Raw genomic sequence first — 24,137 nt, 5'->3', positions numbered from 1 at the left:
CTCCCCCTTCTGGAGTCTCTCTCACGGTGCTGGGCTTATTTGCATGCATATATAATGCAAATCTTGCTTCACATCCCTTTTTTATGTTTGAAGTCGAGCTTTTTTTTTATTTTACACTTATGCTATATTCTCGTTTTGATAGGATCTTTTAGAGAAGGATTAGGTAAGCTGTTTTCATTTTGTCACTCTTAACAAATTGCTCCAGTTTCACAACCCAGGATATGTTGCAATCCTAAGGAGACCTTTGCTTTAATCATGGAACTATATTGTTGGAAAATGCTTACGGTGTCTGTTCCCAGGTTTTCGGATTGGGCACAAGGAGCATGTAAGGCTGCAGCCTATTAAAATCCCTTGTGGCCTAATTCAGCTTGCTCTCAAAATGTGCTCCAGGGAACTCCAGGTTTCCTTGTAAGCTTCTGTGAGAAGACAGGCCAGGGTTTCTCCACACTCCTGAGTTTATTGAGCCCTCGATGAGCTTACATGGTTGCTGTTGACCCCAACCCAGATTCTTCGGAATGCAAATGAAATAAAGTCAGGAAATACCAATATACGACCAACATTTGTTAACCATCCATCCCTATTGCTAGCAATCATAAAATGTAAAATATACAGTGGTGCCCCGCAAGACGAATGCCTCGCAAGATGGAAAACCTGCAAGACGAAAGGGTTTTCCGTTTGCAGAGGTGCTTCGCAAGATGAATTTCCCTATGGGGTTGCTTCGCAAGACGAAAATTGACGAAAAATTTTGAATTTTTTTCCCGCTCCAAAACCCCTTTTTCTGAAGCGCTAAGCTGCTAAAAGCATTTTAGCAGCAAAACCGCTAATCCCTTAAGCCTTAAAAAGCCGTTTTTAGCCCTTAAATTGTCAATAGCGCTAATAGCGCTAATCCGTCAATGGGCTTGCTTCGCAAGACGAAAAAACCGCAAGACGAAAAGACTCACGGAACGGATTCTTTTCGTCTTGCGAGGCACCACTGTATCTTATTAAATGCAGATGTTCCGCCTTGTCATCGTAAGGCACACTCTCTGTATACCTTGCCCCCATGTCCTTTATTTCTGTTCATCTCCTGCACAGTCCCACCCACTCCAGAGGGGTTGATACTGGCAGCTCTAGGAAACCCTGAAGAAGATTCCCTGAAAGGCATCTTGACTACCAGGACTGAACCTTCTTGTCTCATGCAGAGCTCTAGGGGGAGTCCCAGGATGAACTCCCAATTCACAAGGTGCAGTTAGGAGGCCCAGTTGACTTGGCTGGCATGCCATGTGAGGGCTGGATTTTTCTTCTTCTTCTGCATCATCAGAAATGTCTCGGAAACCTCCACGACGTGATTGGGATATCTGATGGGTGAATTCTTCCTTGGGCAGAAGGCGTTCCTAGAAGGGGAATTGTCACTGAATTATAATTTCTAGCTCAGAGCGCGGAGGAGCAATTGCAGGTTCCGAGTACTTATACGCTGCTTTATGCTGCGAAAGGTTCTCATGGCGGCTTGCGAAAGAGCCTTGTAATCGCATTCAGATCTGGTGTCACGAAGAGGAATGTGGTGCCAGGATTATTTAGGAGTCATTTTAGCCTCCACCTACTAGGCAGCAGAGCTCCATGGGTGCAGCTGGATCTCAATTCCTCCTTGCAACTGCCGCCCCTTTCTTTACATACATTTTTGGCAGCATCAGCAAGGAGACCTCGCTGAAGGCCTCTTGTCGTGGCATCACCTCCTGCTCAGTTCCTTCAGTGGTGCAATGGCAGTATCGCAGAGACCCAGGAGACCTGGGATTCTGGAGTTTCAGATGCCCTTCACTATAAGGTGAAGATTCCACGGCCCTTCTTTGCACATCCCAGAGCCCGCACATGAGTATTGCAATATAAGGGAAACCCCGCTGGTGCTGCTGCTGTCTGTCTGTGCCTTTGTTGTGCTCATCTTTTAAGTTGGGGGTGGGTAGGACTCGTCCCCTTTAAATATGTTGTCAGGTGAGCATTTTCGTTTCTGTGTACTCCTGCTTTTACATGTTTTTGCTTTGCTATTTTTGCGCACACGTGACTAATAAATGTGGCAACTACAGTGGTACCTCAGGTTACATACGCTTCAGGTTACATACGCTTCAGGTTACAGACTCCGCTAACCCAGAAGTAGCGCTTCAGGTTAAGAACTTTGCTTCAGGATGAGAACAGAAATCGTGCTCTGGCGGCGCGGCGGCAGCAGGAGGCCCCATTAGCTAAAGTGGTGCTTCAGGTTAAGAACGGACCTCTGGAATGAATTAAGTATTTAACCCGAGGTACCACTGTAGTAAAATTATTACTAATAATATATATAGGTTATATTTTATAATAAAATAAACTATTTTTTAAATAATAAAATAATATATGGGGTCTTAAGGGAGGGGTAGTAGCTTTGGTGAGAGACACGTTGTGCTCGTACTGCGGTAGTTCATTTACCTTTGGTCCTCATCCTGCATTAAGCTCTCACCTGTGGCTCCTAGAAGGTGTCAGCATGTGACAGCGGCCACACCCTGGGAACTGCTTCATCTGGCTGACTAAACCAGGTGAGGTCTCATAACCTTGGCGAGTTAGGGACTTCCCCTACATGAGAAGATAGACTCTGGTGGGTTGAGTGGAGACTGCCAATAATGGGTCCAATGGTCAAGAATGTGGTTTCTGCATGTGCTGTAGAGGGAAGTGAGGGGCAGATGGGGCCTATCAATCTGCCAAGGTAGATGGAAGCCCATCCAAGAAAAGGTTAAGGAGTAAATCCTACACAAAAATGGGGTGGAGTCCCTAAGGCAGTTGGATGGCGCCTTGTACACTTCCTTCCAGCAGCTCCTGCAGCCAAGCTGGTGCCAAACGTCTGCTTTCTTTTGGACCACATCAGTCAGGCCCAGAGGGTGGAGGTCTTGTTGCATCTCTAGACCTGTGCCACTAAGTTGATGTTTTTGTGTGCTTGTGTGTGTGCTTGCTTCACGAGGTTTCATGTGAGTGATGCTAGCAGTTAAGAAAATGGCCACAAGGAAAAGCTAGGGAGTGTGGCTTAAGTGAGGAAGGGGAAAGGATCAAGAGGGCAGATCCTGCCCTTCCTTTGCTCCTAAATGTGGTTGACAGTGTATGTGTACACAGCCCTGTGTTTGTGTGCCTCCTGCGTGGCCCAGGAGCAAAGGGCCCTCACCCCTTGCCACTGCTATCAGATGACCCCATGCTGTAATCAATGCAAAAGGAAGGCTGCTTTCTTACACAAGGACTTTCTTAACACTTCGTGGAATGTTTCACAATAGATAACTGGCGGTCAGTGGACTGGTCGGCGTCCCAACTCCGGCTGGAAGGGTGACTTCCAGCATCCCTGCTCCAGTTGCTCATGTGCTACCAAGTCCCTCGGTTAGCCAAAACTTTCTTTCTGCTCCTCCAGAAACAGCAGTCCTGTATTGTATCTCGTAAATTGGAACTGATTGGGCGAGTTTCTCCAAAACAATCGCATTCTCAGGCAGCGACTCAGAGAAAACCCATCTAGCTGGAATGCAAGGGGCCTCCAACCCCTTGACCGGCAGCGTTGTGACTGAGTGACTTTTATTATGCTTGCACAGAAGAAGCCTTTGGGAACTTCTCAGCCAAGCATTATGCTTGCTGAGGCTTAGTGGTGGAGCAATTGCATTTCCCCACCAGCAGCACTTGATCAGATCATCCTGTTCCCATATTTCTTGACTGTATAAGTAATTCATTTGTGCAACTTGGTTGAGTTACAAAATCATTACCTCTTGTGACCGGGCTGGCTTGCACTCACCAGAAACATCATACATATTTCAGATGCTGGAGATTGCATCTGAATTTCTGATAAGCTTAGAAGATCTGCACTCTGAAACTTTTTTTTTAAGTGTCATGTCTCAAGGTGGCATGTGATGTCCAGTTTTAAGGAACAAATTTGTACAAGAAACCCCAACACTTGAGTATTGAATGGTTCTTAGCTTTCAGTTGTTTTAAGAGTCTCAGTTTCTAAGTCATTATCAGGCTGCATTCCTCCATCTGGTTGGTTATACAAAGGCGAGTTCCATTTCTTTTAAAGATATTTCTAAAATGTGTATAATTGTGCATAGGGTGGCTGCCTTGGGAAATATATGGTTGGTTCATTATAATTGTTAGCTGCTTTGTTTAAGGGTGCTCAGATTGCTTGAGGTTATGGGGTAAGGGAGATTAAGAATTAGTGCAGAATATTTGGCCATAGTTTTGCATTGCTTTGCAGGAATGGGTGGAATTTGAAGTTGCTCACAGAGACATTCTGCATTTTGGGGAATGCAAGCAAATGGGAGGAGAGGGATTAGCAGTAAAAGGAGAGAGTGGCGTGCATTTTTAAAGCCTTCTTTTTGCAGAAAGTTTCCCAGATACTCTATTGGAGTAAAAGAGTGCTGGAGCAGGCTGGGCCCCCTAAACCATGGGTAGGCAAACTAAGGCCTGGGGGGCTGGATCCGGCCCTATCGCCTTCTAAATCTGGCCTGCGGACGCTCCGGGAATCAGTGTGTTTTTACATGAGTAGAATGTATGCTTTTATTTAAAATGCATTTCTGGGTTATTTGTGGGGCATAAGAATTCGTTCATTTCCCCCCAAAAAATATAGTCCGGCCCCCCCACAAGGTCTGAGGGACAGTGGACTGGCCCCCTGCTGAAAAAATTTGCTGACCCCTGTCCTAAACTGAAAAGGCATCTTTCAGTAAAGGCAGGGCTTTCAATAGACGTAATTGCTGCTCCTAGACATGGCTCACTTGAAGGCAGGCTGTTGCTGAAGCAACATCCGTTCTCTGCTCTCCTATAGCTCATCCTGAGCACTACACAAGGTCTCGCCTTAGATGAAGTCAGCGCTCACATCATAATACTGGGTGGGCTTTGCATTTAGTGGGTCAAAAGCCCTTCCTTGACATGCCCAGTGTGGTGTAGTGGTTAAGAGCAGTAGACTTGTAATCTGGTGAACCGGGTTCGCTTCCCTGCTCCTCCACATGTAGCTGCTGGGTGACCTTGGACTAATCACACTTCTCTGAAGTCTCTCAGCCCCACTCACCTCACAGAGTGTTTGTTGTGGGGGAGGAAGGGAAAGGAGAATGTTAGCTGCTTTGAGACTCCTTCGGGTAGTGATAAAGTGGGATATCAAATCCAAACTCCTCTTCTTCCTCTGCTTTGAGGAGTAATGATGACAGCCCATTCAGAAAGTCGCTGGGAAGGGGGCATCAGAGATTGGACCTCCCTCTACCCTCTAGAGCAGGCTTCCTCAACCTTGGGCCTCCAGATGTTTTGAGACTACAGTTCCCATCATTCCTGGCCACTGGTCCTGCTAGCTAGGGATCATGGGAGTTGTAGGCCAAAAACATCTGGAGGCCCAAGGTTGAGGACCACTGCTCTAGAGGACATCTGTAAAACCCAATGACCCCTGGGATAACCTGGAAGTAGAAATACAAAGAAAGCACTGTAAAAAGTAGAGCTGTAGACCAAAACAGCTAATTTAGGAAAGAAGTATAAAACAGTAAACGAAACATCATATCATCTAGCAGTCGCAAGAATAAAATTGAGAGTTACTGTTCCTTGGAGAGATGTTCACCAAACAGTTCAGGCAGATAAAACGGTCTTCATCCGATGTAGAGATGGGAACCTCTTTTAAAAGCTCTTCCTGTCTTATGGCACAGCAGGAAGGCAAAGTGATATATACCGTATTGGCCCAAATATAAGCCGCACCTAAATATAAGGGTGCTGCATACCTTAAGGCCGCAAATATAAGCCGCACTTTTAACTTTTCACGGTCGGAATTTGGGGAAAAAGTGAGGCTTACATTCAGGCCAGGACAGTAGGTCCTTAAATAAACAATCCCTTGGCGCTTCTGGATAATAGAGACTTTCAGTTGCCCTGAATCTGAGTAACATAAATATAATTTGGAGAGGGGCAGGATTCACTGCCCCATTCTTGCCGTGCATGTTTACTCAGAAGTAAACCTCCCTAATTTCAATGGGGACCCGCTCTCTGGTACGTGCGCATAGGATTAGAGCCTTTAATTTACGTCTAGACTCATAACCAGAAGTTGTGTAGGAAGCTTCTTCCCACAGTCAGAAGAGCAATAAGCAATAGCTGCTTGATTACTTTATCTCACTCTAGGCTGCAAATAATAATTACTGGAGCTTAAGTCTAATGAATAAAGGCGGCGCATTAGCATGCCAAGCAAGAAAGCACTTCTTTAGCTGGCATTCGTAATAATGTGTAATTGTTTGGCAATCTCGTTTAGCTCTGGTAAATCTATCTACATAATTACCTTTGAGTTTTTGTCTAATATCCACCCCTGAGCTGGTGGGATAGTGCTGCAGTAAAGAGATGGGAACAAGCAAAATCCGGCGAGATTTCACCCCTGCGATGTGCATCATGCTCTCTGAGTGTGTCGACATCCCCAGATGCTCCCCATGCACGCACCTTTCAGCCACTTAACTAGCCGCATGTACCGTCTTTTACTGCGTATAACACGCCCCCCATGTATAAGACTCATTTTGGGGGACTCAAAATTAAGAAAATGGGGGGAGATTGCTCAGAGATGTTGAGCTTTTGGGGGGAGGATTGCCCAGGGTTCTAGAGCGTTTCTTGGGTGGGATTGCCCACCTTTCTTGGGGGGTTGGTTTCGATGAAAACCGCTAACCTGCCTGCTGAACGCTATTGCATGCGCCGCGGAAGACGGAAATACTATACCCGCTCGCCACCAGCAGCCGCCAAACGCCCACCCAATTGCAGCAACATCAGCCAATCCGCAGCAGCCCTTGCAGAAGCCACCAGTCACCCAAACAATCACCACTTAAAATGTCATGCTTGCGGCAGCAACCAGTCACCCGTCCCCACTCTGCACTGTCCATGTATAAGGCGACCCCCAATTTCTCAGATTAATTTATCATAAACAACCCCCCTCGTCTAATACACAGGAAAGTACGGTAACTTTAAAATGTGGCTCGGAAAGGTATTTACCGCACCCGCCCCTCCTTTCTTGCTCATTACTGACATTCATTTAGCTGCTTATTTAGTGCATGTACTAAAGTACATGGAGTATACTATTAAAGTACATTTAAGCACCTTTAAGGGCTCTGATGGGAAGAAGGCAAACCACAAAACAAAGAAAACACCTCCTCTAGCAGGATAAAAAAAAAGAGGAAAAGCACCTGCAGGTATTTGAAATGAAATTTATTCCAACCCTGACACGTTTTTGGAACAAATCCCTCCCGGGGGCAAAGGCGGTGCATTTTTAGCAGCCGTTCATATCAAATGTGGGGCACTCCAGTGATTTATTTTATTTTATTTTTACTTTGCTGAGAAGGTAGGTTATAAATGTGTTAAGTAAGATACGTATTTATTAGAATGTTGTTTTATTTCTATACTTCCATTGAATATGCTTGGTGCTTTGCAGAGGCAAATTCCCTGCACGGAGGAATGTGCATTGTAATATAAATCACAAAACAAACAAACGAACAACAATGATAAAAAATTAAATTAAATTAAAAACCCATAGGTTTCAAAACCTGCAGAGCACACTAATCTCTGCTGCATTAGACAGGATCCCCTCCACCCAACGAAGCAATTTTAATTGATGCATTTTTTGCATATCGCTATTAGTATCTGCAAGCTGGTTGCACGTCTACCTTTTAGAAAGAGCAGCACATGCATGTTTAGTCTGCCTTCATTACAGTGTCGTTCTTTGATCCAGCCCTCCTTACTGGAAGAGTGGGGTTGCTGCAAGTCATTCACACCATACTTCCCCTTATAGCCTGAAGATACCTTTGACAGCCTTGACTAATCACGATGTTGCTTCAGGACGTGAAATCAGATGTTCAGACATAGTGCTCTTTATAGAAACTCAAAAACGAATAATTGCAGCATAGTGGCTATGAATTCGTTGAACTGTAAAATTCAGTTTGCAGCGTATTTCGGTACTCTTCCAAAAGAGCGTACATGGCACACAGAAAACCCAGTGTAATGGAAGTCCAGAACAAATCTTTAAACCAGTGGGTCTTGGGTATTTCCTGGCCCTGCCACCAGAAATCCCAGGTGACCTGGGATTTTCTGTGAGCAAAGCGTGTGTTTCGAACCCTGTACTATATCCGGAGAACAGGTCTCTTTTTGTCCACTTGCATTATTCTCACCAGGGTGGTGGCTTTGATTTGCCTTCCCGTGGTTGATCCATGCATTCGGCTTTGTGTTTCCAACTCAAGATCCAATGAAGAACATCTCATCCAGTTCAGTCTTTGAAAAACAACTTTGAAAAGCATTTTCATATTCTCCAGTGTGCTACCCTTGCCGTTGTGGCGGCATGGGGTGGCCGTTCTGTGATTGGATTTATACTACTTGTTGAACGGTTCATTTATCCAGTCTGTGTAACGTTTACTGCACATGTAACTTGTTAAGATTGTTGTTGTTTAGTTGGTTAGTCGTGTCCGACTCTTCGTGACCCCATGGACCAGAGCACACCAGGCACTCCTGTCTTCCACTGCCTCCTGCAGTTTAGTCAAACTCTTACTGGTAGCTTCGAGAACACTATCCAACCATCTCGTCCTCTGTTGTCCCCTTCTCCTTGTGCCCTCCATCTTTCCCAACATCAGGGACATTTCCAGGGAGTCTTCTCTTCTCATGAGGTGGCCAAAGTATTGGAGCCTCAGCTTCAGGATCTGTCCTTCCAGTGAGCACTCAGGGCTGATTTCCTTCAGAATGGATAGGTTTGATCTTCTTGCAGTCCATGGGACTCTCACTTGTTAAGATAGACTTGTACATTTATCCACTCCTTGTTTACAGTATCTCCAGGCTTTGTCTTGCACATTGCCCCTTTGTATGTTGGTTGTTTGAATGGTTACAAGTCTATCTCTATTCTAGCTATTATTCTAGTAAATTTGGTTTTATACTTATAAGCCAGCTTGTGGTGTTGTTGTTTTGTTGTATTTCCTAGCCCTGCCAGCAGAAACCCTTTTAACTGGGGGTGACCTGGGATTTTCTGTGAGCAAAGCGTGTGTTTCGTCACTGAGCCAGGGCCTCTCTCCAAAGTGCTGCTTCCCTCCCAGTTAATTCGATTTCAGTTTCCAATGAAATTGATTGGCAGTAGATTCAGCACAGACAGAATGTCCGCGCTCTCATAAAATACACAATGACTCAGGTGGCTTTTAAAGGGGAACTCTACGGACTCAGAGAGTATGCAGCTGTTGATGGATATGCCGCCTAACAACGCAGCTGCAGCAAAACGTTGCAGTACAAAGTGCTCCTTTTCAGTCAACCAGTGTATTCACTGTGCCTTCCTCCATGATACTTCATTCTGCGGTCACTGAACACGCCCAGTCCTCATTGCACTGTGTGTCATCCCCCACGGCCAACTTCGCATTCCAGATCCCGTGGCTGAATATTGCAAATGTAGAGGTTTCCTCAAACCTTTTGATAGCTCCTTCTTCCATGTGGGTGGTCCCAGTTAGCCTACAAAAGCAACAGCCATTATGCCTGAGTGCCAGAAATCGAGGGATTGATGGGTATATGGAACCATCATTCTCTCAGAGCAGAATGCCTAGCAGTAGCTGTGAAGCAACAGCAAGGGGTGCTGTTGCCTTCATGCCTTGCTTGTGGTCCTCCTGGAGGCATCTAATTGTCCACTAGGAAAGCAGGATGCTGAACTGGCTAGACTTTTCTCCCGAGCCATCGGAGTTCCTTCGTAATTCTCTTTTCTGCATGTTTGCCTTCTCCCATCTCCCCTTACCCCCAGGGTTTTGCAACCGCTGCTCATGAAACCGAGCCCTGGCTTCATGGTTCCTCTTCTGCCTGGCACTTAGAAGACACACAAACCCTAAGAGGCAATTTACATGATGAAGCTGTAATCCTTCCTTCCTTTTTCCTTCCCATGTGTGTTCACAGGGTAAGAAAGGTCTGCCTGCTACTAGCTTATCAGTGACACCAATTTCTTACCGCATCCAAGTTAGCATCCTATAACTCGATAAGCATCGTTGTGTTAATTGGTCCTAGTTCCACCCACAGCTGGCTGATGGATGCAGAAGTCATATGCTTTGGTCCAGTAAAAAAAGGAAGGCTGTGTTGTGTTGTGCGAAGCAGATTACTAACAGTAGTTTTATGGTACTCTGGATCAAGAGAGGCATGTTGTTGATTGCATTTTTTGGAATTGGAGAAAAGTAGAGAAAGTAGCCAAGTGAGTCATGAAACCCAAATGTGTCAAAATTTGGAGGGTTTGTTTGGTGTGTGTTTTTTTTTAATGAAAAAGGAATGTGTCCCCGTAATTTATTTGGCTTAACTCTTTTGCGTATTGGTTGCCCATATGCACCATAAACATTGCTGAGGAGCAACCATGGAAACTCTTGTTTTTCCTGCCATTGCTAAATTTACTCTGGGTTGAACATTAACACTGTGCCTGGCAATACTTTCAAAGCAAAAAATAGCTTTAGAGTGACTCACCGTGACTCATTTTACTGCTCGGCCTGCTATACTGCCTGAAGGTTGACATTGAACGAGTTGGCAGCTTGCATTGCTGCAGGTTTTTTTTTCTTCTTCTTCTTCTAGGAACTCTGAACACATTTCATTCTTGCGAATTGCCGTCTTGTGCAATAATACGAAAAGCAGCAATGTGTTTGTTTTGCTTTCAAAGTCAAATGAATCAGAGAGTGGTGAAAGACATACACACACAGAGAAAGACATGATTCTGGAAAATGCAGGTTCTCTGAATTCAGGTTTTGGCTCCAGGAACAGGCTGATTGCATTACAAAGCTTAAACTTCATGACACTTTATACTGGTTATGCAACCTGTTGCGTTCAAATAGTTTTAGCATAGCTTGGAGGGGGCTGTTCAAGGAACGCTTTCTTTTCTTGTTTAATGGTGGGGGGGGGGGGGAGCTGAGCCACTCCATGCCTTTCTTTTTTAAGTGTACAGTTTCATTGCAGTTTCCCTGGGAATTTTACAAGAGAAATACAGCCCAGTGCAAATTAAATCAGGAAAAAAGGAAAGGGGGGAGGGTGTAGTCATCTTATAGGAAAGGAAACGTAACATTCATACAACTCCAAATGCATTCAGCTAGTGATGGTTGCGTGTATTAAAAATTGGTACCGTATTTTTCGCTCTATAGGACGCACCAGACCATAAGACGCACCTAGTTTTTGGAGGAGGAAAACAAGAAAAAAATATCTGAATCTCAGAAGCCAGAACAACAAGAGGGATCGCTGCGCAGTGAAAGCAGCGATCCCTCTTGCTGTTCTGGCTTCTGGGATAGCTGCACAGCCTGCATTCACTCCATAAGACGCACAGACATTTCCCCTTACTTTTTAGGAGGGAAAAAGTGAGTCTTATAGAGCAAAAAATACGGTATATTTCAGAGGTTGAACCTGTGAGCATCCATTTCCTTTCAGAGGCCACCTTTAGTGTCCATGTAGTCCCTCCCCACTGCTCAAATTAAGCTTTGAAGAAATATTATAGCCAATATAATGGTTTCTAGTTTGGTTGAAATGTGTGTATGTGGTGATGCACAGAATGGTTTTTTTTCCACTTGGCAAATGTTCCCATGGGTACCAAAAGTTTGGTGCAGATGCTACCTGTATAGCAGGGTTGGCATCTACAGAGTCTCTCCATGACATGAAAGACACACGAGACACAAAAGAAGAGCCTGCTGGATCAGGCCAATGTCCCATCTAGCTCAACATCCTGTTCTCAAAGTGGTCACCCAGGTGGCCTATGGGAATCTCCAAAGCAAGACCCAACTGCAAGAGCACTCCTAGTATTCAGAAACATTGCTTCACCTGGCTGTGGCTGCAGAGTGTAGCCATCTAGACTCGTAGCCGTCGTTCACAGTAGACATCACTGCAACCTGGAAACCTTTTTTGCTTGCAAAACAACTTCTTGGTCCCTTATCGGGAGCCAGCTTAAAGCACTACCACCTACCTCTTTTAAAATTCCTTGGGTGTTTCATTTTCAGAGGATCCAAATCCAAATTTGCATAGATAAATTTCATCTGGCTAAAAATGGTTGCCATTACAATAGTTCCTTACTCATGATGGACCAAGCATCATTGCTTTTTAAAAAGGCTCGTTGGGCAGAGTTATTCCAGAATGCATGCTCTTCGGCAATATCTCCTGATTTACTGTACGTCATCCGCCCCTCCAAATTAGATATTCCGAATGCTAAAATGTATTTTATTCATATGTTGTAAGATATTGCCCTGCGTAGGAGGTGGAGCCAGGTTGCTGTCACCCTAATATGAAAGAACAGGTACAGTTTCTGCCTACATCAAGAGTGGGGATCCTCAGGCCCAGGCCTCTCTTCCTGGCTTTCAGGACACTCTGGGCCACACCACTCCCCAGATCTTCTCCATACCCTCCTTGAGGTCTTTTTCTCCTGTTCGACATGTGTCCTTGAAGTCTGACTGTTGTTCCTTGCTTGCCTGGATGGAGGGTAGAGATTTCAGTTTAGGGTCTTCTTCACTGTTGGGATAGTTGCCTTCTCTTTCAGCACATGTACAGGGCGCATCAAAAAATGGCATCCCCACACCTGCAACCCAAATGTTATAGGTGGCGGCCATTTTAGGTGCTTGCTGTTGACGTGTGATCACTGACACGCAGGTCAGTCCTCGTGGACCTGGAAGAAGGCGGAATGGGGACAGAATGGAACAGGGCAGGGTCCATTTGCTTATACGCGCTCAAGAACTGGGGGCTGACTCCCTGTGCAAAATGGTTGTCATCTTGCGCTGAAGAGGAGTGAATGAGAAAGAGACTTGAGGAAGCTTCCATAGTAGCCCCTTCTTTCCTCCAACTGCCACCTCAGGGGCTTATGAGGGCCATATTGCCCTGAGGAGTGAGGAGGAGAAGCAGTGGCAGCTTTTTCTAAACAAACAAGTTGTCTTATCTATTATCTTGTAACTGTCAGGTGTGTGTGCAGGAGCCAGGCCCTGTGATCAATAGGACTTTGCAGGACTCGGGCCTTCCTAAGTTTGTTCTGAAGAGGTAAGGCGCGGCCACACAGGTGAGGCCGATTGGTAACTCACAGCACCTGGTGGCAAGAGCTGGGGAGGGATATAAGGTCAGCATTTCCCTTTGCCACAGCAACCCATTTCCTGCCTTTCTGCGTTTGGCTTCTTGCTTCCTGATCCTTGAACCTTGGCTTCTTGACTCCCTGCTTCTTGATTCTCGGACTCTTGGCTTCCTGACTCCTGGCTTCTGGACCCCTGTTCCTGCTCCCACCCCGCCATCTTGTCCCCTGCCGGGACTTCGATCGCCCATGAACCGGACCGTGACAGTAACTTGGAAAAAAGCCATGATTCTAATTGTTGTAATAATCCACTTGGTGAGATCCGCGTGAAAATCAGTGTGTAAATACTGCACATAAATGTACCCTCACCCTATCACCTCAGAACTCCACCGCCTCATCCTGCTGGTTGCACACATGCTGCTTTCTTTATCGGCCTTCTTCATTCATGGAGGGAGAAAGGGAGGAGGTAGACAGGGCGCCCACCAATATGAAGCAGATGGTTGTTGATTTACTCCATCCGTGGGAGGAGCGATGGTTGGTTTGCTGTCTTCCGATCTCCATTGTGCGAGGGCTAGAGCGCACATGGTGGTCACCATGGAAATGCTGCCCAAAGCAGGCTTCTCGGAGCTTACAGTCTATGCCTCATCAGGCAACTCCTCCTCCTGCAAGTTGCTGTGAGTTCTTCCTTCTTGCCGCCTTCATCATCAGCTTGACGTGAGCGTGGAGCAGGTTGGGGAAAGCTACTCAACACACGGAGGGCACTCAATAAACGTTTTGACTTTTGTAAGGGTGCCGCAGAATTCTTTTCCAAAAAATTAATAGCAAGAGTAGGGGGGCGCTGACAGATTTCAAGGCTGTTAAAGGGTCCTACTCTGCCGAGGGAAGGGACAAGAAGCCATGGATTTTAAATCCCAAGGATGTAGATTTGTGTAGCATATCAGGAAGAGCCTTGCAGATGCCAGGCAAGTTCAGAATCATGTGAGAAGAGCTCTGCTGGATTAGAGGAATGGTTTGATTTAGTCCAATATTCTGTTCTCAGGGTGGCAAACCACTTGCCTCTGGGATACCTTGCAAGCAGAATCCCCAGCAACTGGTATTTATAATACTTCCGATGGCCAAAACCCATAATGACTAGTAGCTGTTGTTGTTGTTTAGTCGTTTAGTCATGTCTTCCACTGCCTCCCACAGTTTGGTCAGACTCATGTTTGTAGCTTCGAGAACACCGTCCAGCCATCTCGTCCTCTGTCGTCCCCTTCTCCTTGTGCCCTCCATCTTTCCCAACATCAGGGTCTTTCCCAGGGAGTCTTCTCTTCTCATGAGGTGGCCAAAGTATTGGAGCCTCAGCTTCACGATCTGTCCTTCCAGTGAGCACTCAGGGCTGATTTCCTTCAGAATGGATACGTTTGATCTTCTTGCAGTCCATGGGACTCTCAAGCGTCTCCTCCAGCGCCATAATTCAAAAGCATCCATTCTTCGGCGATCAGCCTTCTTTATGGTCCAGCTCTCACTTCCATACATCACTACTGGGAAAACCATGGCTTTAACTATATGGACAAGTAGCTACTGATAGTCTTATTCTCCATCATCTTCTCATTTTTGGCCAGGGCCCAGAGGTAGTCACAGATACCTTCTGTCCCCGCACGGAGCTCGAGGTGGCATGCGTGATTCTCCCCCTCCTCATTTAATCCCCAGAACAACCGAGTGAGGCAGATTAGGTTGAGATGCAGTGACGTGCCCAAGGTCACCCAGTGGGCATTACAGCCAAGGGGGGATTTTGAATCCTGGCCTCCCAGGTTCTAGTCTGACCTAGCCACTTGAACCACACTGCTTCTCAGATGCTGTTGTCATTTTTGCTTAATCTATTCTACGCCATCCGTCAGTGGAACTTGTGGAGCAGCTTTTTAAGGTAATTAAAACCAGGAGTATTAAAACAAACGAACAAGCAAACCCCAGGGAGCACTGTAACAATAAATATGGAACCAACAATAATTGAATAGATAAATTAGCAGAGAGTAATGGCTGAAAGGAAGCGAAAGGAAAGTCCAATGCTGTAAAGAAACATATTGCATAGGAACCTGGAATGTAAGAACCATGAACCTGGGTAAGTTGGATGTGGTCAAAAATGAGATGGCAAGAATAAATATTGACATCCTGGGAATCAGTGAACTAAAATGGATGGGAATGGGCGAATTGAGTTCGGATGACTATCATATCTACTACTGTGGGCAAGAAACCTGTAAAAGAAATGGAGTGGCCCTCATAGTCAACAAAAGAGTGGTGAAAGCTGTACTGGGATGCAGTCTCAAAAATGATAGAATGATCTCGATATGAATCCAAGGCAGACCTTTTAACATCACAGTAATCCAAGTTTATGCACCAACTACTGGTGCTGAAGAAACTGAAATTGACCAATTCTATGAAGACTTACAAGATCTTATAGAAGTGACACCAAAGAAGGATGTTCTTCTCATTATAGGGGATTGGAATGCTAAAGTAGGGAATCAAGAGATAAAAGGAACAACTGGCAAGTTTGGCCTTGGAGATCAAAACGAAGCAGGGCAAAGGCTAATAGAGTTCTGTCAAGAGAACAAGCTGGTCATCACAAACACGCTTTTCCAACAGCACAAGAGACGACTCTACACATGGACATCACCAGATGGGCAGCATCGAAATCAGATTGATTATATTCTCTGCAGCCAAAGATGGAGAAGCTCTATACAGTCAGCAAAAACAAGACCTGGAGCAGACTGTGGCTCAGATCATCAGCTTCTTATAGCAAAATTCAAGCTTAAACTGAAGAAAGTAGGAAAAACCACTGGGCCAGTAAGATACAATCTAAACCAAATCCCTTATGAATACACAGTGGAAGTGAGGAACAGGATTAAGGATTTAGATTTGCTGGACAGTGTGCCTGAAGAACTATGGGTGGAGGCTCGCAACATTATACAGGAGGCAGCAACTAAAACCATCCCAATGAAAAAGAAATGCAAGAAAGCAAAGTGGCTGTCCAACGAGGCCTTACAAATAGCGCGGGAGAGAAGGCAAGCAAAATGCGAGGGAGATAGTGAAAGATACAGGAAATTGAATGCAGATTTCCAAAAAATAGCAAGGAGAGACAATAAGGCCTTCTTAAATGAGCAATGCAAAGAAATAGAGGATAAAACAGAATGGGAAAAACCAGAGATCTGTTCAAGAAAATCGGAAATATGAAAGGAACATTTCGTTCAAAGATTACCATAATAAAGGACAAAAGTGGTAAGGACCTAACAGAAGCAGAAGACATCAAGAAGAGGTGGCAAGAATACACAGAGGAATTATACCAGAAAGAAATGGATGTCTCGTACCCCAGGTAGTGTGGTTGCTGACCTTGAGCCAGACATCCTGGAGAGTGAAGTCAAATGGGCCTTAGAAAGCATTGCAAATAACAAGGCCAGTGGAAGTGATAGTATTCCAGCTGAACTATTTAAAATTTTAAAAGATGATGCTGTTAAGGTGCTACACTCAATATGCCAGCAAGTTTGGAAAACTCAGCAGTGGCCAGAGGATTGGAGAAGATCAGTCTACATCCCGATCCCAAAGAAGGGCAATGCCAAAGAATGCTCCAACTACTGCGCACTTGCACTCATTTCATACGCTAGCAAGGTTATGCTTAAAATTCTACAAGGCAGGCTTAAGCAGTATGTGGACCGAGAACTCCCAGAAGTGCAAGCTGGATTTCGAAGGGGCAGAGGAACCAGAGACCAAATTGCAAACATGCGCTGGATTATGGAGAAAGCTAGAGAGTTCCAGAAAGACACCTACTTCTGCTCCATTGACTATGCAAAAGCCTTTGACTGTGTCGACCACAGCAAACTATGGCAAGTTCTTAAAGAAATGGGAGTGCCTGATCACCTCATCTGTCTCCTGAGAAATCTCTATGTGGGACAAGAAGCTACAGTTAGAACTGGATATGGAACAACTGATTGGTTCAAAATTGGGAAAGGAGTACGACAAGGCTGTATATTGTCTCCCTGCTTATTTAACTTATATGCAGAATTCATCATGCGAAAGGCTGAGCTGGATGAATCGGAAGCCGGAATTAAGATTGCCAGAAGAAATATCAACAACCTCAGATATGCAGATGACACAACCTTGATGGCAGAAAGTGAGGAGGAATTAAAGAACCTTTTAATGAGGGTGAAAGAGGAGAGCGCAAAATATGGTCTGAAGCTCAACATCAAAAAAACGAAGATCATGGCCAATGGTCCCATCACCTCCTGGCAAATAGAAGCGGAAGAAATGGAGGCAGTAAGGGATTTTACTTTCTGGGGCTCCATGATCACTGCAGATGGTGACAGCAGTCACGAAATTAAAAGACGCCTGCTTCTTGGGAGAAAAGCAATGACAAACCTAGACAGCATCTTAAAAAGTAGAGACATCACCTTGCCAACAAAGGTCCGTATAGTAAAAGCTATGGTTTTCCCAGTAGTGATGTATGGAAGTGAGAGCTGGACCATCAAGAAGGCTGATTGCCGAAGAATTGATGCTTTTGAATTATGGTGCTGGAGGAGACTCTTGAGAGTCCCATGGACGGCAAGAAGATCAAAGCTATCCATTCTGAAGGAAATCAGCCCTGAGTGCTCACTGGAAGGACAGATCGTGAAGTTGAGGCTCCAATACTTTGGCCACCTCATGAGAAGAGAAGACTCCCTGGGAAAGACCCTGATGTTGGGAAAGATGGAGGGCACAAGGAGAAGGGGACGACAGAGGACGAGATGGTTGGATGGTGTTCTTGAAGCTACCAGCATGAGTTTGATCAAACTGCGGGAGGCAGTGGAGGACAGAGGTGCCTGGCGTGCTCTGGTCCATGGGGTCACGAAGAGTCGGACACGACTAAACGACTAAACAACAACAACAACAATGGCTTAAAACAGCCAGCTGTAAAATTTAGCTGGGTTTTTAGAACAAACTGCAGCTAGCTTTCCGCAGATCACGGGAGCAAAACCTTTCCCCCCCCAGAGTCATCCATAGCTCCTGCACACTAGATGATAAAAAGACCAGGGAAATAACAACATGTTTGAGGGTCCACCGAGGCTCTTACAACTCTGTGAACTTAGTTTTGAACATGGTTAGTTAATTTTCATTTCATTTTTATCAGTGCCTTCAGAGCACTTTTGCAATATAGGCACCAATAAAGATTGGGGGTTGTTGCACGCAGTAGCGGAGGAAGAGGAGTGCGGGGGGAGCCCACTGCCCCTGGCAGCGCGATCCCGGTGGGTTGCCATTGTGGCTGTCCCTGCGCTGGGCGCCCTGCAGGCGGCATGCCATGCCCCTAGGCGGCGTGCCACGCCCCCAGGACACCCACCACGCCCCTGTGGGTGGCACGCCATGCCCCTGGGATGTACGCCTGCTCTCTGCCCCCCGGTGCCGGAGCATGAAGCTCCTCCACTGGTTGCATGGTAGTTGGGGAGTGTGCATTGCTAAAACCTGTTTTGTGGTTGTGCAGAGGATTTTGGTGCTGGCAAAACCAGCACCAATTACAAACAATTTATCTTTCAGTTCAAACTGATGCTATCAAGTGCCTCATTATCAGAGGAACTCATCAATTCATATACAATGGATGGAAACTCTAATGTGCAATTCTAAATCTCCTAGTAATTATATGGTTGGCCGTAGCCAGTTTCTGCCGTGACACTCAAGAGTTCCTGTCACATGGTTCAAAAGCAAAACCAAACTTTGTTAATCTAAAAGTAAGATCAGAGCGGTTTGATTACTGTACACTCTTGTGAATTGCAAATGATGTGCATGCCTTTGTCTCCTAGTGCAATATGCTGGTTAAGTGTTGCTTAACACAGTATGCTCTTTTTATCGCCTTACTTTCTTATTTTCCTTATGGAAGAAAGAGAATATACACTCTCGCATAAATATACATGCACAGAATAAATATGATTCTTCTCAAAAGTGTAAAGTGAATGTAAAAGGAAAGATATTGGGAAATGCTTTATGATCCTACTCATGCCACCATATAAAATAATATTTCAGATCCAAATTTAAACAGAGAAAACAAAGATAATAGGTGTTTACTATCTTAATAATCATTACAAAATAATAAATAAATAAGGAATATAATCCATTTTTCAGGAGGGACTATTCTTTGGAGTATGAACAAACTTCAAGATTTGCCTTGTATTGGTATCTGTGTTTTTTTAAAAAGCAAAAAATCAGTCTCTTTCTGAATCAATCTGTCCTCTCTCCACTTTCATCTGTGTTTTGAGTTTTGAACTGCTCTGTGTAAAAGGAAGTTCTGTGCTTCCCCATTCACTGTAATGGATAATCTAAAAATGCCTAGAACTTTCCTCCCTCTTGACCAAAGCGGATGAAATTTATGGGCACAGGAGGCCATTTACAATTGATTAAGCCTTCCAGATCGCATAGAAAAAAAAGTGTGTCCCTATGTGTCAGAGAAGAGGAAGCAGATCGGCCCTCTCTCCTTCATCCCTCCTGCAAAGTGCACATCATCATCATCATCATCATCATCATCGGGGTGTGGGATGAACTTTGAACAGCCAGGAGGGGGGGCTGAACAGGAAGAGATAGTGTCAGAGCTGGAGACAGCCTTGTCACCCAAAACCAGGTGCTGCCTTTGTAGGAGACATCAGTTGCACCTGCCCTGAGAACGTGCGCATGTCGGGACATTGCCATAACGTCTGCTCAGTTGTGAAACTCTTGCTTTCCAATATACCTTGAAATCTTGACTCTTGGACCTTGTTCTCACTGCTGAGCCTGTTCTGCTACTAGCCTGAATAATGCAGCTTTTCCTGACTCTGAAGTTAAGTGCCACTATCATGTTTTGGGACAGGAGCCTGACAATGTCCCAATAGCATAGGGTGGTAGCTGTATTGAACATGGTGGCTATGTTTCAAAGCACATTATTATTTATTACTATTACTATTATTAATAATATTATTTCACCCACTGTGGTGACACACCAGGGCACCCCAGCACAGAGTTTAGGAATTGTGTGAAATGGTCAAAAACTGCTTAATTAGAGAATATATATATATATATATATATATATATATATATATATATAATATGGCATGTCAGTTAGTTTGAACCTTTCCCCTTCAATTTAGATACCTACTAGTGTATGGGAGTCCGTGGATTCCTATCAGCAACTAGCAGGTAAACAAGAGATTTATTTCCCAATGACTCTTTCCCCCCCTCTCTCGTTCATATGATCGTGACAAACTTGATTGCACAAGAATGGTCACATTCCAAAGTTGCAATCAGGTTCTGGAGGGCTTAGTTGCACAATTGCTTACTGTGTCACATTGCAGGACAGTGACCTTACAGTGGGGAAGGGAATTTGTTTTCTTTTCCCTAACGCAGTGTTAGTTTTCAGCTCTGCAGGCTAAATACTCACGTCCTGCTATGTTCAGTCATCATGAACCTATTACCGTATTTTTCGTCCTATAGGGCGCACCGGCCCATAGGACGCACCTCGTTTTTTGGGGGGGGAAATGAATAAAAAAAATTTATTTCCCCCCCTCAGCTGTGGCTGCCGCCCCAAGCCTTGCGGACACCCGCCAGAAGCAAGGGGAGCCCTCTGGAGGGCTCCCCGTGCTTCGGACGGGAGGCTGCCGCCCCAAGCCTCGCGCGCTCGGCGGGACCTCCCGTCGGGCGCGCAAGGCTTGCAGACAGGCGCCCGAAGCAAGGGGAGCCCTCTGGAGGGCTCCCCGTGCTTCGGGCGGGAGGCTGCCGCCCCAAGCCTCGCGCGCTCGGCGGGACCTCCCGTCGGGCGCGCAAGGCTTGCAGACAGGCGCCGGAAGCACGGGGAGTCCTTCGGAGGGCTCCCCGTGCTTCGGGCGGGAGGCTGCCGCCCCAAGCCTCGCGCGCTCGGCGGGACCTCCCGTCGGGCGCGCAAGGCTTGCAGACAGGCGCCCGAAGCACGGGGAGTCCTTCGGAGGGCTCCCCGTGCTTCGGGCGGGAGGCTGCCGCCCCAAGCCTCGCGCGCTCGGCGGGACCTCCCGTCGCGCGCGCAAGGCTTGCAGACAGGCGCCCGAAGCACGGGGAGTCCTTCGGAGGGCTCCCCGTGCTTCGGACGGGAGGCTGCCGCCCCAAGCCTCGCGCGCTCGGCGGGACCTCCCGTCGGGCGCGCAAGGCTTGCAGACAGGCGCCCGAAGCACGGGGAGTCCTTCGGAGGGCTCCCCGTGCTTCGGGCGGGAGGCTGCCGCCCCAAGCCTCGCGCGCTCGGCGGGACCTCCCGTCGGGCGCGCAAGGCTTGCAGACAGGCGCCCGAAGCACGGGGAGTCCTTCGGAGGGCTCCCCGTGCTTCGGACGGGAGGCTGCCGCCCCAAGCCTTGCGCGCTCGGCGGGACCTCCCGTCGGGCGCGCAAGGCTTGCAGACAGGCGCCCGAAGCACGGGGAGTCCTTCGGAGGGCTCCCCGTGCTTCGGGCGGGAGGCTGCTGCCCCAAGCCTCGCGCGCTCGGCGGGACCTCCCGTCGGGCGCGCAAGGCTTGCAGACAGGCGCCGGAAGCACGGGGAGTCCTTCGGAGGGCTCCCCGTGCTTCGGGCGGGAGGCTGCCGCCCCAAGCCTCGCGCACTCGGCGGGACCTCCCGTCGGGCGCGCAAGGCTTGCAGACAGGCGCCCGAAGCACGGGGAGTCCTTCGGAGGGCTCCCCGTGCTTCGGGCGGGAGGCTGCCGCCCCAAGCCTCGCGCGCTCGGCGGGACCTCCCGTCGCGCGCGCAAGGCTTGCAGACAGGCGCCCGAAGCACGGGGAGTCCTTCGGAGGGCTCCCCGTGCTTCGGACGGGAGGCTGCCGCCCCAAGCCTTGCGCGCTCGGCGGGACCTCCCGTCGGGCGCGCAAGGCTTGCAGACAGGCGCCGGAAGCACGGGGAGTCCTTCGGAGGGCTCCCCGTGCTTCGGGCGGGAGGCTGCCGCCCCAAGCCTCGCGCGCTCGGCGGGACCTCCCGTCGGGCGCGCAAGGCTTGCAGACAGGCGCCCGAAGCACGGGGAGTCCTTCGGAGGGCTCCCCGTGCTTCGGGCGGGAGGCTGCTGCCCCAAGCCTCGCGCGCTCGGCGGGACCTCCCGTCGGGCGCGCAAGGCTTGCAGACAGGCGCCGGAAGCACGGGGAGTCCTTCGGAGGGCTCCCCGTGCTTCGGGCGGGAGGCTGCCGCCCCAAGCCTCGCGCGCTCGGCGGGACCTCCCGTCACGCGCGCAAGGCTTGCAGACAGGCGCCGGAAGCACGGGGAGTCCTTCGGAGGGCTCCCCGTGCTTCGGGCGGGAGGCTGCCGCCCCAAGCCTCGCGCGCTCGGCGGGACCTCCCGTCACGCGCGCAAGGCTTGCAGACAGGCGCCCGAAGCACGGGGAGTCCTTCGGAGGGCTCCCCGTGCTTCGGACGGGAGGCTGCCGCCCCAAGCCTTGCGCGCTCGGCGGGACCTCCCGTCGGGCGCGCAAGGCTTGCAGACAGGCGCCCGAAGCACGGGGAGTCCTTCGGAGGGCTCCCCGTGCTTCGGGCGGGAGGCTGCTGCCCCAAGCCTCGCGCGCTCGGCGGGACCTCCCGTCGGGCGCGCAAGGCTTGCAGACAGGCGCACGAAGCACGGGGAGTCCTTCGGAGGGCTCCCCGTGCTTCGGGCGGGAGGCTGCCGCCCCAAGCCTTGAGCGCTCGGCGGGACCTCCCGTCGGGCGCGCAAGGCTTGCAGACAGGCGCCCGAAGCACGGGGAGTCCTTCGGAGGGCTCCCCGTGCTTCGGGCGGGAGGCTGCCGCCCCAAGCCTCGCGCACTCGGCGGGACCTCCCGTCGGGTGCGCAAGGCTTGCGGACACGCGCCCGAAGCACGGGGAGTCCTCCGGAGGGCTCCCCGTGCTTCGGGCGGGAGGCTGCTGCCCGCAAGCCTTGTGAGCCCATGGGAACTCCCACAGGGCTTGCAAGGCTGGCGTATAGCTTCCTGAAGCCTGGAGAGCGAGAGGGGTCGGTGCGCACCGATGCCTCTCGCTCTCCCGGCTTCAGCGAAAGCCTGCATTCGCCCCATAGGACGCACGCACATTTCCCCTTCATTTTTGGAGGGGAAAAAGTGCGTCCTATGGGGCGAAAAATACGGTAATTGGCTGACATGATTTGTTTGTTACAATTATTAGTCACTCTTTTCACAAAACAACTTTAAGGATCCTTCATAGTCTGCGGTATGTATACTGAAGGCAATATTCCACTTTCTCAAAACCTAAGCCCTGGAGAGGGGAAGCCCTTTCAGGTTGGACTACTGACCTTTTCTGTAGCGAGACTCACCTTGTAGGTGAGATCATCAGGCCCTGACACTACGCTGTTAATTACCCTTAGTTGCTCATTTGTCTGTTCTCCTGGCTTGTTATTTTAATAGTCCTCATTTTCTGGATTTGATTTATTACAGTGGTACCTCGGGTTAAGTACTTAATTTGTTCTGGAGGTTCTTAACCTGAAACTGTTCTTAACCTGAAGCACCACTTTAGATCATGGGGTCTCCTGCTACCGCCGCACCACCAGAGCACGATTTCTGTTCTCATCCTGAAGCAAAGTTCTTAACCCGAGGTATTATTTCTTGGTTAGTGGAGTCTGTAACCTGAAGCGTCTGTAACCTGAAGCGTATTTAACCTGAGGTACCGCTGTATATGATACCTTGGTCATTTTATTTCTTTCATACTACAATGAAGCTGGGTCTTGAATAATTAAACTTCAGTTCATCTGGCGGCAAAATATGGGTTATAAGTTTAAGGAAACAACGCTTGCGAGATCGGTGGCTTGGCCCTCCGTCCCCTACAGCCAGATGCTGTTATGGGAATCATAGAATCATAGAGTTGGAAGAGACCACAAGGGCCATCGAGTCCAACCCCCTTCCAAGCAGGAAACACCATCAGAGCACTCCTGACATATGGTTGTCAAGCCTCTGCTTAAAGACCTCCAAAGAAGGAGACTCCACCACACTCCTTGGCAGCAAATTCCACTGTCGAACAGCTCTTACTGTCAGGAAGTTCTTCCTAGTGTTTAGGTGGAATCTTCTTTCTTGTAGTTTGGATCCATTGCTCCGTGTCCGCTTCTCTGGAGCAGCAGAAAACAACCTTTCTCCCTCCTCTAGGTGACATTCTTTTACATATTTGAACATGGCTATCATATCACCCCTTAACCTCCTCTTCTCCAGGC

General features: G+C 48.0%; 1 protein-coding gene across 2 annotated transcripts in view; it reads left to right on the top strand.

Annotated features, from left to right (window-relative positions):
* NSMCE2 (NSE2 (MMS21) homolog, SMC5-SMC6 complex SUMO ligase) overlaps positions 1 to 24,137 on the top strand; it is a 210,686-nt gene that overhangs the window by 73,563 nt on the left and 112,986 nt on the right. The gene's annotated exons all lie outside the window — the stretch shown is intronic.

The sequence above is a fragment of the Podarcis tiliguerta genome (assembly GCF_965153285.1).
Source record: "Podarcis tiliguerta genome assembly, chromosome: 7".
Classification (NCBI taxonomy): Eukaryota; Metazoa; Chordata; class Lepidosauria; order Squamata; family Lacertidae; genus Podarcis; species Podarcis tiliguerta.
The sequence above is the reverse complement of the archived record's forward strand: the minus strand, read 5'-3'. Positions and strand labels throughout refer to the sequence as shown.